The following is a 10,905-nucleotide window of genomic DNA, read 5'->3' as shown; positions in this document are numbered from 1 at the left end:
AGTCCTTTGCGAGGAAGATGAAATATCACAGCAGTCATCCTGCTGCAAAGCGGATAACTGAGGCCTTGACAACTATGTTGGTGTTAGACGTGCGTCCGGTATCCGCCGTTAGTTCACAGGGAACTAGACAATTTATTGAGGCAGTGTGCCCCCGTTACCAAATACCATCTAGGTTCCACTTCTCTAGGCAGGCGATACCGAGAATGTACACGGACGTCAGAAAAAGACTCACCAGTGTCCTAAAAAATGCAGTTGTACCCAATGTCCACTTAACCACGGACATGTGGACAAGTGGAGCAGGGCAGGGTCAGGACTATATGACTGTGACAGCCCACTGGGTAGATGTATGGACTCCCGCCGCAAGAACAGCAGCGGCGGCACCAGTAGCAGCATCTCGCAAACGCCAACTCTTTCCTAGGCAGGCTACGCTTTGTATCACCGCTTTCCAGAATACGCACACAGCTGAAAACCTCTTACGGCAACTGAGGAAGATCATCGCGGAATGGCTTACCCCAATTGGACTCTCCTGTGGATTTGTGGCATCAGACAACGCCAGCAATATTGTGTGTGCATTAAATATGGGCAAATTCCAGCACGTCCCATGTTTTGCACATACCTTGAATTTGGTGGTGCAGAATTTTTTTAAAAACGACAGGGGTGTGCAAGAGATGCTGTCGGTGGCCAGAAGAATTGCGGGACACTTTCGGCGTACAGGCACCACGTACAGAAGACTGGAGCACCACCAAAAACAACTGAACCTGCCCTGCCATCATCTGAAGCAAGAAGTGGTAACGAGGTGGAATTCAACCCTCTATATGCTTCAGAGGTTGGAGGAGCAGCAAAAGGCCATTCAAGCCTATACAATTCAGCACGATATAGGAGGTGGAATGCACCTGTCTCAAGCGCAGTGGAGAATGATTTCAACATTGTGCAAGGTTCTGATGCCCTTTGAACTTGCCACACGTGAAGTCAGTTCAGACACTGCCAGCCTGAGTCAGGTCATTCCCCTCATCAGGCTTTTGCAGAAGAAGCTGGAGACATTGAAGGAGGAGCTAACACAGAGCGATTCCGCTAGGCATGTGGGACTTGTGGATGGAGCCCTTAATTCGCTTAACAAGGATTCACGGGTGGTCAATCTGTTGAAATCAGAGCACTACATTTTGGCCACCATGCTCGATCCTAGATTTAAAGCCTACCTTGGATCTCTCTTTCCGGCAGACACAAGTCTGCTGGGGTTCAAAGACCTGCTGGTGAGAAAATTGTCAAGTCAAGCGGAACGCGACCTGTCAACATCTCCTCCTTCACATTCTCCCGCAACTGGGGGTGCGAGGAAAAGGCTCAGAATTCCGAGCCCACCCGCTGGCGGTGATGCAGGGCAGTCTGGAGCGACTGCTGATGCTGACATCTGGTCCGGACTGAAGGACCTGACAACGATTACGGACATGTCGTCTACTGTCACTGCATATGATTCTCTCACCATTGAAAGAATGGTGGAGGATTATATGAGTGACCGCATCCAAGTAGGCACGTCACACAGTCCGTACTTATACTGGCAGGAAAAAGAGGCAATTTGGAGGCCCTTGCACAAACTGGCTTTATTCTACCTAAGTTGCCCTCCCACAAGTGTGTACTCCGAAAGAGTGTTTAGTGCCGCCGCTCACCTTGTCAGCAATCGGCGTACGAGGTTACATCCAGAAAATGTGGAGAAGATGATGTTCATTAAAATGAATTATAATCAATTCCTCCGTGGAGACATTGACCAGCAGCAATTGCCTCCACAAAGTACACAGGGAGCTGAGATGGTGTATCCCAGTGGGGACGAATTGATAATCTGTGAGGAGGGGGATGTACACGGTGATATATCGGAGGATGATGATGAGGTGGACATCTTGCCTCTGTAGAGCCAGTTTGTGCAAGGAGAGATTAATTGCTTCTTTTTTGGTGGGGGTCCAAACCAACCCGTCATTTCAGTCACAGTCGTGTGGCAGACCCTGTCACTGAAATGATGGGTTGGTTAAAGTGTGCATGTCCTGTTTATACAACATAAGGGTGGGTGGGAGGGCCCAAGGACAATTCCATCTTGCACCTCTTTTTTCTTTAATTTTTCTTTGCGTCATGTGCTGTTTGGGGAGTATTTTTTGGAAGGGCCATCCTGCGTGACACTGCAGTGCCACTCCTAGATGGGCCCGGTGTTTGTGTCGGCCACTAGGGTCGCTTATCTTACTCACACAGCTACCTCATTGCGCCTCTTTTTTTCTTTGCGTCATGTGCTGTTTGGGGAGGGTTTTTTGGAAGGGACATCCTGCGTGACACTGCAGTGCCACTCCTAGATGGGCCCGGTGTTTGTGTCGGCCACTAGGGTCGCTTATCTTACTCACACAGCTACCTCATTGCGCCTCTTTTTTTCTTTGCGTCATGTGCTGTTTGGGGAGGGTTTTTTGGAAGGGCCATCCTGCGTGACACTGCAGTGCCACTCCTAGATGGGCCAGGTGTTTGTGTCGGCCACTAGGGTCGCTTATCTTACTCACACAGCTACCTCATTGCGCCTCTTTTTTTCTTTGCGTCATGTGCTGTTTGGGGAGGGTTTTTTGGAAGGGACATCCTGCGTGAAACTGCAGTGCCACTCCTAGATGGGCCCGGTGTTTGTGTCGGCCACTAGGGTCGCTTATCTTACTCACACAGCTACCTCATTGCGCCTCTTTTTTTCTTTGCGTCATGTGCTGTTTGGGGAGGGTTTTTTGGAAGGGCCATCCTGCGTGACACTGCAGTGCCACTCCTAGATGGGCCCGGTGTTTGTGTCGGCCACTAGGGTCGCTTATCTTACTCACACAGCTACCTCATTGCGCCTCTTTTTTTCTTTGCGTCATGTGCTGTTTGGGGAGGGTTTTTTGGAAGGGACATCCTGCGTGACACTGCAGTGCCACTCCTAGATGTGCCCGGTGTTTGTGTCGGCCACTAGGGTCGCTTATCTTACTCACACAGCTACCTCATTGCGCCTCTTTTTTTCTTTGCGTCATGTGCGGTTTGGGGAGGGTTTTTTGGAAGGGACATCCTGCGTGACACTGCAGTGCCACTCCTAGATGGGCCCGGTGTTTGTGTCGGCCACTAGGGTCGCTTATCTTACTCACACAGCTACCTCATTGCGCCTCTTTTTTTCTTTGCGTCATGTGCTGTTTGGGGAGGGTTTTTTGGAAGGGCCATCCTGCGTGACACTGCAGTGCCACTCCTAGATGGGCCAGGTGTTTGTGTCGGCCACTAGGGTCGCTTATCTTACTCACACAGCTACCTCATTGCGCCTCTTTTTTTCTTTGCGTCATGTGCTGTTTGGGGAGGGTTTTTTTGGAAGGGACATCCTGCGTGACACTGCAGTGCCACTCCTAGATGGGCCCGGTGTTTGTGTCGGCCACTAGGGTCGCTTATCTTACTCACACAGCTACCTCATTGCGCCTCTTTTTTTCTTTGCGTCATGTGCTGTTTGGGGAGGGTTTTTTGGAAGGGACATCCTGCGTGACACTGCAGTGCCACTCCTAGATGGGCCCGGTGTTTGTGTCGGCCACTAGGGTCGCTTATCTTACTCACACAGCTACCTCATTGCGCCTCTTTTTTTCTTTGCGTCATGTGCTGTTTGGGGAGGGTTTTTTGGAAGGGCCATCCTGCGTGACACTGCAGTGCCACTCCTAGATGGGCCAGGTGTTTGTGTCGGCCACTAGGGTCGCTTATCTTACTCACACAGCTACCTCATTGCGCCTCTTTTTTTCTTTGCGTCATGTGCTGTTTGGGGAGTGTTTTTTGGAAGGGCCATCCTGCGTGACACTGCAGTGCCACTCCTAGATGGGCCAGGTGTTTGTGTCGGCCACTAGGGTCGCTTAGCTTAGTCATCCAGCGACCTCGGTGCAAATTTTAGGACTAAAAATAATATTGTGAGGTGTGAGGTATTCAGAATAGACTGAAAATGAGTGGAAATTATGGTTTTTGAGGTTAATAATACTTTGGGATCAAAATGACCCCCAAATTCTATGATTTAAGCTGTTTTTTAGTGTTTTTTGAAAAAAACACCCGAATCCAAAACACACCCGAATCCGACAAAAAAAATTCGGTGAGGTTTTGCCAAAACGCGGTCGAACCCAAAACACGGCCGCGGAACCGAACCCAAAACCAAAACACAAAACCCGAAAAATTTCAAGTGCACATCTCTACCAGGCACTATATACAACCCCTGCCAGTATAAATATTTTAAAGAAAAAGCGGGGCTGAAGTGCGCCATTAAAGAGGCGGGGCTTAGCCTTCACAGCTCATTTCAGCACCTTTTTCTCTTCATAGAGACGCTGGTCCTTCCACACTACTGTACAGAGTGAAAAACGAGGGGGGGCACAGTTGGTTGGTGCAATATATATTAAAATAAAAAAGCACAATGTATAATGAGCGTTGAAAAATTAGCTGGTTAACTCTTTCTGTGTTTCCCTGACAGTGTGCTGAGGTCTATCCCTTATATCCAGTGTCATGTCGGTAGGTGTTGGTACACATATGTCGGCATATCTGAGGCTGAGTGCTCTGCCACAAACGGCTGAGGGAATGACTGTCGGCACCGCCGACTCCTGATGGTACTTGGTACATGTAAATAAGTGTCAGCATGTAAGTAGATGTATGTTTTTCCCAAAAGAAAAGTATATGGGAGACACACGTGTGTGGGTGACCCTGTCGGCACCAACAATATCTGACTGGGTAAAAAAAAAATGATGATACTGTGATGCATGTCAGAGAGGGCTATACTTATATGTATGTTTATATGTATAGCAAGGTTACATAGATCTGTGGCACAAACACAGACGGTGTAATATTTATGAAGGGTGTCATATTCGTAGAATATATTTCCCTCAGATCCCTCGGGGTCAAAAAAACGGTTATTTTGCCCAGTAGCTACTCCCCGAGATCGACACGAATACTGTTTCTCATGTCGACCATAATGTTTCCTGTTTAGATCAACATAATCAGCATTCGCTACATGTTTAATACACATTAAGAACGTATTAACGTCACTAGGGACCCTGCTGTTCCTAAAAAAAAAAGAATATATATATATATATATATATATATATATATATATATATGAGATATGTATATATGGATATCTGTGTGTATATGGGTATTTAAATATATGTGTGTGCAGTGGAGGGTTTGCCGCTAGGCAACCTAAGTGGTTGCCTAGAGCCGGCCGGGTCAGGGGGCCCGAAGCGGCCCCCCCGCTTATGTCACTGAGACACGCTGCCGCTCAGTCCGGCGGCAGCGTGTCTCAGCTGTCAGGAGTGGAGAGCACCCGCCAGCGCGGCTGTGTCTGGCGCGGCGGCGTATAGCGGACTTCAAACCAGCCGCCGGTTCGTGAGCCAATCAGAGCTCGCGGACCGGCAGCCAATCAGAAGCCGCCGGTCCGCGAGCTCTGATTGGCTCACGAACCGGCAGCTGGTTTGAACGAAGTCCGCTATACACCGCCACGCCAGACACAGCCGCGCTGGCGGGCGCTCTCCTCTCCTGACTCACCCGTCCCTCACAGCCGGAGCCCGGAGGAGGAGCAGCAGCAGCAGTGCAGCAGCGGTAAGCAGCTGCAGCACTGGCTGCTGTGGGGGCAATTGTATACCTGGCACTGTGGGGGCAATTGGCTGGCACTGTGGGGCATTTGTATACCTGGCACTGTGGGGGCAATTGTTTACCTGGCACTGTGGGGGCATTTGTATACCTGGCACTGTGTGGGCATTTGTATACCTGTCAGGTATTACCTGACACTGTGGGGGCAATTGTGGATCTGACACTTTGGGGGCAATTGTGGATCTGGCACTGTGGGGGCATTTGTATACCTGGCACTGTGGGGGCATTTGTGGATCTGGCACTGTGGGGGCATTTGTATACCTGGCACTGTGGGGGCATTTGTATACCTGGCACTGTGGGGGCATTTGTGGATCTGGCACTGTGGGGGCATTTGTGGATCTGGCACTGTGGGGGCATTTGTATACCTGGCACTGTGGGGGCAATTGTGGATCTGGCACTGTGGTGGCATTTGTATACCTGGCACTGTGGGTGCATTTGTATACCTGGCACTGTGGGGACAATTGTGGATCTGGCACTGTGGGGGCAATTGTGGATCTGGCACTGCACTATTGGGGGCATATGTCTGTGTTTCACGTCCCATTTTAATTGGCCACACCCATTCTTTTGGCGCGCGCGCGCCGTGGGGCACAGTACCTCTATGGGGCACTCTCTGTCTGATTGGTCGCCGCTTAGCCCCGCCGGGAGTGCACACAGACGCTCTCATTCCAGTGAATGGACGCGGTGATAGGCCCAGGCACAGACGGAACTCCATCTGTAATGTAAGGGGGTATAAGTCAGAACAAAAATATAGTGCTATGGATTGTTTGAGGTAGGGGGGCCCCAAATCGGTATTTCGCTTAGGGCCCCATGAGGTCTAAATCCGCATATGTGTGTGTGTGTGTGTGTATATATATATATATGTATTTATATATAAAAAAAATTCTTATAAATGCTGAGGTAAAGTTATTTCTTTTCATGCTGAGCGCTCTATTGAAAAAGCTCTGGGTCAGCCGTGACATGATGGTTTCAAATCCTCAAGAGGAGTCCAGGTGTTTATTCTTTTCCCGCCGTGGATGGAATAAAGTGAGAGTCACCCCCTGTTCTGCAGGGGGCCCTGTCACAAAGGATCGTATGCAGGAAGCTATGTGATATTCTAATTATGTGTCCACGAGTGCGTTGATTATACTTGCATTACATGCGCATGGGGGAGTAGTTCTATTCAGGAATGGTCGGTTACCTTGTCATCCGATATAATTACCCTGGGGAGAGATTGGGTACTCCTTAAGTTGAGTCATATCTAGCACATTGTAGTATACTGCCGTGCGACTACAAGGGATATAGGGCTCTTGAGTTTGCGAGCCAATTCCATGGCGGTCTCAGCTGGGAGGGCGTTGTGGATTCACCAATGGAATGCTGATGCTGGCTCCGAGAAGAACTGGAGTCTCTTCCCTAGGGAGGTGAAGCCTGGTTTGGTGATGGCCTTGTTAGTTTGAGCAGAGGCCACTGGTAAGTCTACCTTCTTGCCCTGTGTTCCCTCACAACGGTTGGTGTCGCCTTATTGTAGGATGCAGTCAATTCGACCATGTAGATACGGATTCCCCTTTCTTTGCGGGTAGAGGAAGGTGAAAAGGTAAGAGGTCAGCAGCCTTTGCAAGTTCACAGGAGCAGAAATCATCCTCTGTTTCTGCCACATCCACCGTCTGACACTGGGTCTGTCTTACGGGAGCACACGACGGTGGGACCATGTCTGAAACTCTTCAGTCCGTCCTGGAACGGACATGGACCAGTGAGTTTTAAGAATATTGTCCCAAGGGGGAAATACTGGAGTTTCCAGATGTTTCCCCTCACCGATTTAAAAAAAATCAATTTTAACGATTCTCCTCTGGACGGGGAGGTAGTATGCGATGCAATACAAGAGTTGTGTCAGGATCAGATCATTGTCCTGCTGTCCCGGTTAAAAAAAAAAAAAAGAGAGACTTATTCAAGTTTTTTGTGCTCCCGTGGCCGGACGGCTCGCTCAAACCAATCCCATATCTGAAATCCCAAAATTTCTACTTAAAGAAGTTAAAATCCGAGATGGAATCTCTCTTGGCTGGGATCTCCACTCCAGAAATGGAAAAAGGCGGTCTAATTTCGGTTTCTTCCGCATTAGGCTTACCTGGGGTTGTTGCAATTCAGGATTGTCATTACCGATTCACCAGCGTGAGGGCGGTATGATGGTTTTCCTTCGCTAGTAAGGAGTCATTATTATCCTGTACTGGGACGCTCTCCTGATTATGGCGAGTTCAAGAAACAGAGTGGTTGTTTTCTTCCAGTGGACAAGACTCTGAGGATCCAGTGTCTGGGCAGACCTGCACTAGTGTCAATCCAACAATACGTTCAGTTGCTGAAAAAGATGGTTGCGGCCTACGAGGCCATTCAGTGGGCAGGTTACATGCCAGGGTATTTTGGCGGGACCGGTTGGACCAGTGGTCCGGTTCCCACCTGGGTTAATTCTGTTTTTCAAGACCAGAATATCACTCCTGCGGTAGCGGCGCAGCTCTCATAAGTGCAGGTTCGGGTTCCAGGACTGGATCCTGGTGTCCACGGATGCATGCCTCCGAGGCGGGGCAGCTGTCGCACGGGTGGATAACTTCAAAGGAAGAGGGTCGAGTTTGCATACTTGTCACCACATTAACGGGCTGGAGTTAAGGGCCGTTTATAACGGTTTTTCTACATACGGAAAACGGAGCAGTAATGGCAGAAGCCAGATGGATTTTCCACTGAGCGACGAAACATATACGCACTCTGTCAGCAAGGTTTGTTCCCAGAGTGGACAACTGGGAAGCAGGCTTCCTCAGCAGACACGTTCTCCATCCAGGAGAAAGGAGTCTTCATCAAGAATTTCTCACAGAAGTGACAAGTTATTGGGGAATTCCTCAAATAGACATGATGACGTTTCGCCTCAACAAGAAACTTCAGAGATATTGTTTCAGGTCAAGGGACCCTCAAGCAATAGCGGTGGAAGCCCTAGTGACACCGTGGGTGTTTCAGTTGGTCTATGTGTTCCCTCCGCTTCCACTCATTCCAAAAGTGATAAAGCTCATAAGTAGAACAAGGGTTCAGGCGATACTCATTGTTCCAGACTGGCCAAGTAGGGTCTGGTATCTAGATCTTCAAGAATTACTAATGGAAGATCCCTGGCCTCTTCCTCTATGAGAGGACCTGTTACAGCAAGGACCGTGCGTGTATCAAGACTTACCGCGGCTGCGTTTGACGGCATGGCGGTTGAACGCCAAATCCTAGCCCGAAAGGGTATTCCCAGTGAAGTCATTCCCACACTACTTCAGGCTAGAAAAGAAGTAACGGCGAGGCATTACCACCGTATTTGGAGAAAATATGTGTCTTGGTGTGAATCCAAGAAGGCTCCTACGGAAGAATTTCAGCTAGGGCGTTTGCTCCATTTTTTGCAAGTAGGTGTGGATGCGGGCCTAAAGTTAGGCTCCATTAAAGTACAAATTTCGGCCTTATCAATTTTCTTTCAGAAAGAATTGGCCTCCCTTCCAGACGTTCAGTTCTTCGTGGAAGGGGTGCTGCACATCCAACCTCCCTTTGTGCCCCGAGTGGCACCATGGGATCTTAGTGTGGTGTTGCAGTTCCTGCAATCTCATTGGTTTGAACCTTTACGTAAGGTTGAGTTGAAATTCTTACTTGGAAAGTAGTCATGTTGTTGGCCTTGGCATCCGCAAGGAGGCGGGTGTCTGAATTGGCAGCTTTGTCTCACAAAATCCCCTATTTAATCTTCCATGCTGATAGAGCGGAGTTGAGAACTCGTCAGCAAGTTCTGCCAAAAGTGGTTTCATCGTTTCACGTAAACCAGCCTATTGTGGTGCCAGTGGCTACTGACGCCTTGGCGGAATCGAAGTCTCTCGATGTGGTCAGAGCTTTGAAAATCTATGTTGCCAGAACGGCTCAGATTAGGAAAACAGAGGCTCTGTTTGTCCTGTATGCTCGAGTCACAACAAGATTGGGGCGCCTGCTTCCAAGCAGACTATTGCGCGCTGGATCTGTCATACGATTCAGCAGGCTCATTCTACGGCTGGATTGCCGTTACCGAAATTGGTGAAGGCCCATTCTACCAGAAAGGTGGGCTTATCCTGGGCGGCTGCCCAGGGGGTCTCGGCATTACAGCTTTGCCGGGCTGCTACTTGGTCGGGATCAAACACCTTTGCAAAGTTTTACAAGTTTGATACCCTGGCTGAGGAGGACCTCTTGTTTGGTCAATCAGTGCTGCAGAGTCATCCACACTCTCCCGCCCGTTCTAGAGCTTTGGTATAAACCCCATGGTTCTTGAAGCATCCCCAGCATCCTCTAGGACGTATGAGAAAATGGGATTTTAATACCTACCTGTAAATCCTTTTCTCTGACGTCCTAGTGGATGCTGGGAACTCAGTAAGGACCATGGGGAATAGCGGCTCCGCAGGAGACTGGGCACAAAAATAAAAGCTTTAGGACTACCTGGTGTGCACTGGCTCCTCCCCCTATGACCCTCCTCCAAGCCTCAGTTAGATTTTTGTGCCCGAACGAGAAGGGTGCATACTAGGTGGCTCTCCTGAGCTGCTTAGAGTAAAAGTTTAAGTTAGGTTTTTTATTTTCAGTGAGTCCTGCTGGCAACAGGCTCACTGCATCGAGGGACTAAGGGGAGAAGAAGCGAACTCACCTGCGTGCAGAGTGGATTGGGCTTCTTAGGCTACTGGACATTAGCTCCAGAGGGACCGATCACAGGCCCAGCCATGGATGGGTCCCAGAGCCGCGCCGCCGGCCCCCTTACAGAGCCAGAAGACAGAAGAGTCCGGGAAATCGGCGGCAGAAGACGTCCTGTCTTCAATAAGGTAGCGCACAGCACCGCAGCTGTGCGCCATTGCTCTCAGCACACTTCACACTCCGGTCACTGAGGGTGCAGGGCGCTGGGGGGGGGCGCCCTGAGACGCAATAAAAACACCTTAGATGGCAAAAAATACATCACATATAGCTCCTGGGCTATATGGATGCATTTAACCCCTGCCAGTTTTCCTTAAAAAAAGCGGGAGAAAGGCCGCTGAGAAGGGGGCGGAGCCTATCTCCTCAGCACACAAGCGCCATTTTCCCTCACAGCTCCGCTGGAAGGACGTCTCCCTGACTCTCCCCTGCAGTCCTGCACTACAGAAACAGGGTAAAACAAGAGAGGGGGGGCACTAATTTGGCAGATTAATCAATACAGCAGCTATATAAGGGAAATACACTTATATAAGGTTATCCCTGTATATATATAGCGCTCTGGTGTGTGCTGGCAAACTCTCCCTCTGT

The sequence above is a fragment of the Pseudophryne corroboree genome, chromosome 3 (assembly GCF_028390025.1).
Source record: "Pseudophryne corroboree isolate aPseCor3 chromosome 3, aPseCor3.hap2, whole genome shotgun sequence".
NCBI lineage: Eukaryota > Metazoa > Chordata > Amphibia > Anura > Myobatrachidae > Pseudophryne > Pseudophryne corroboree.
The sequence above is the reverse complement of the archived record's forward strand: the minus strand, read 5'-3'. Positions refer to the sequence as shown.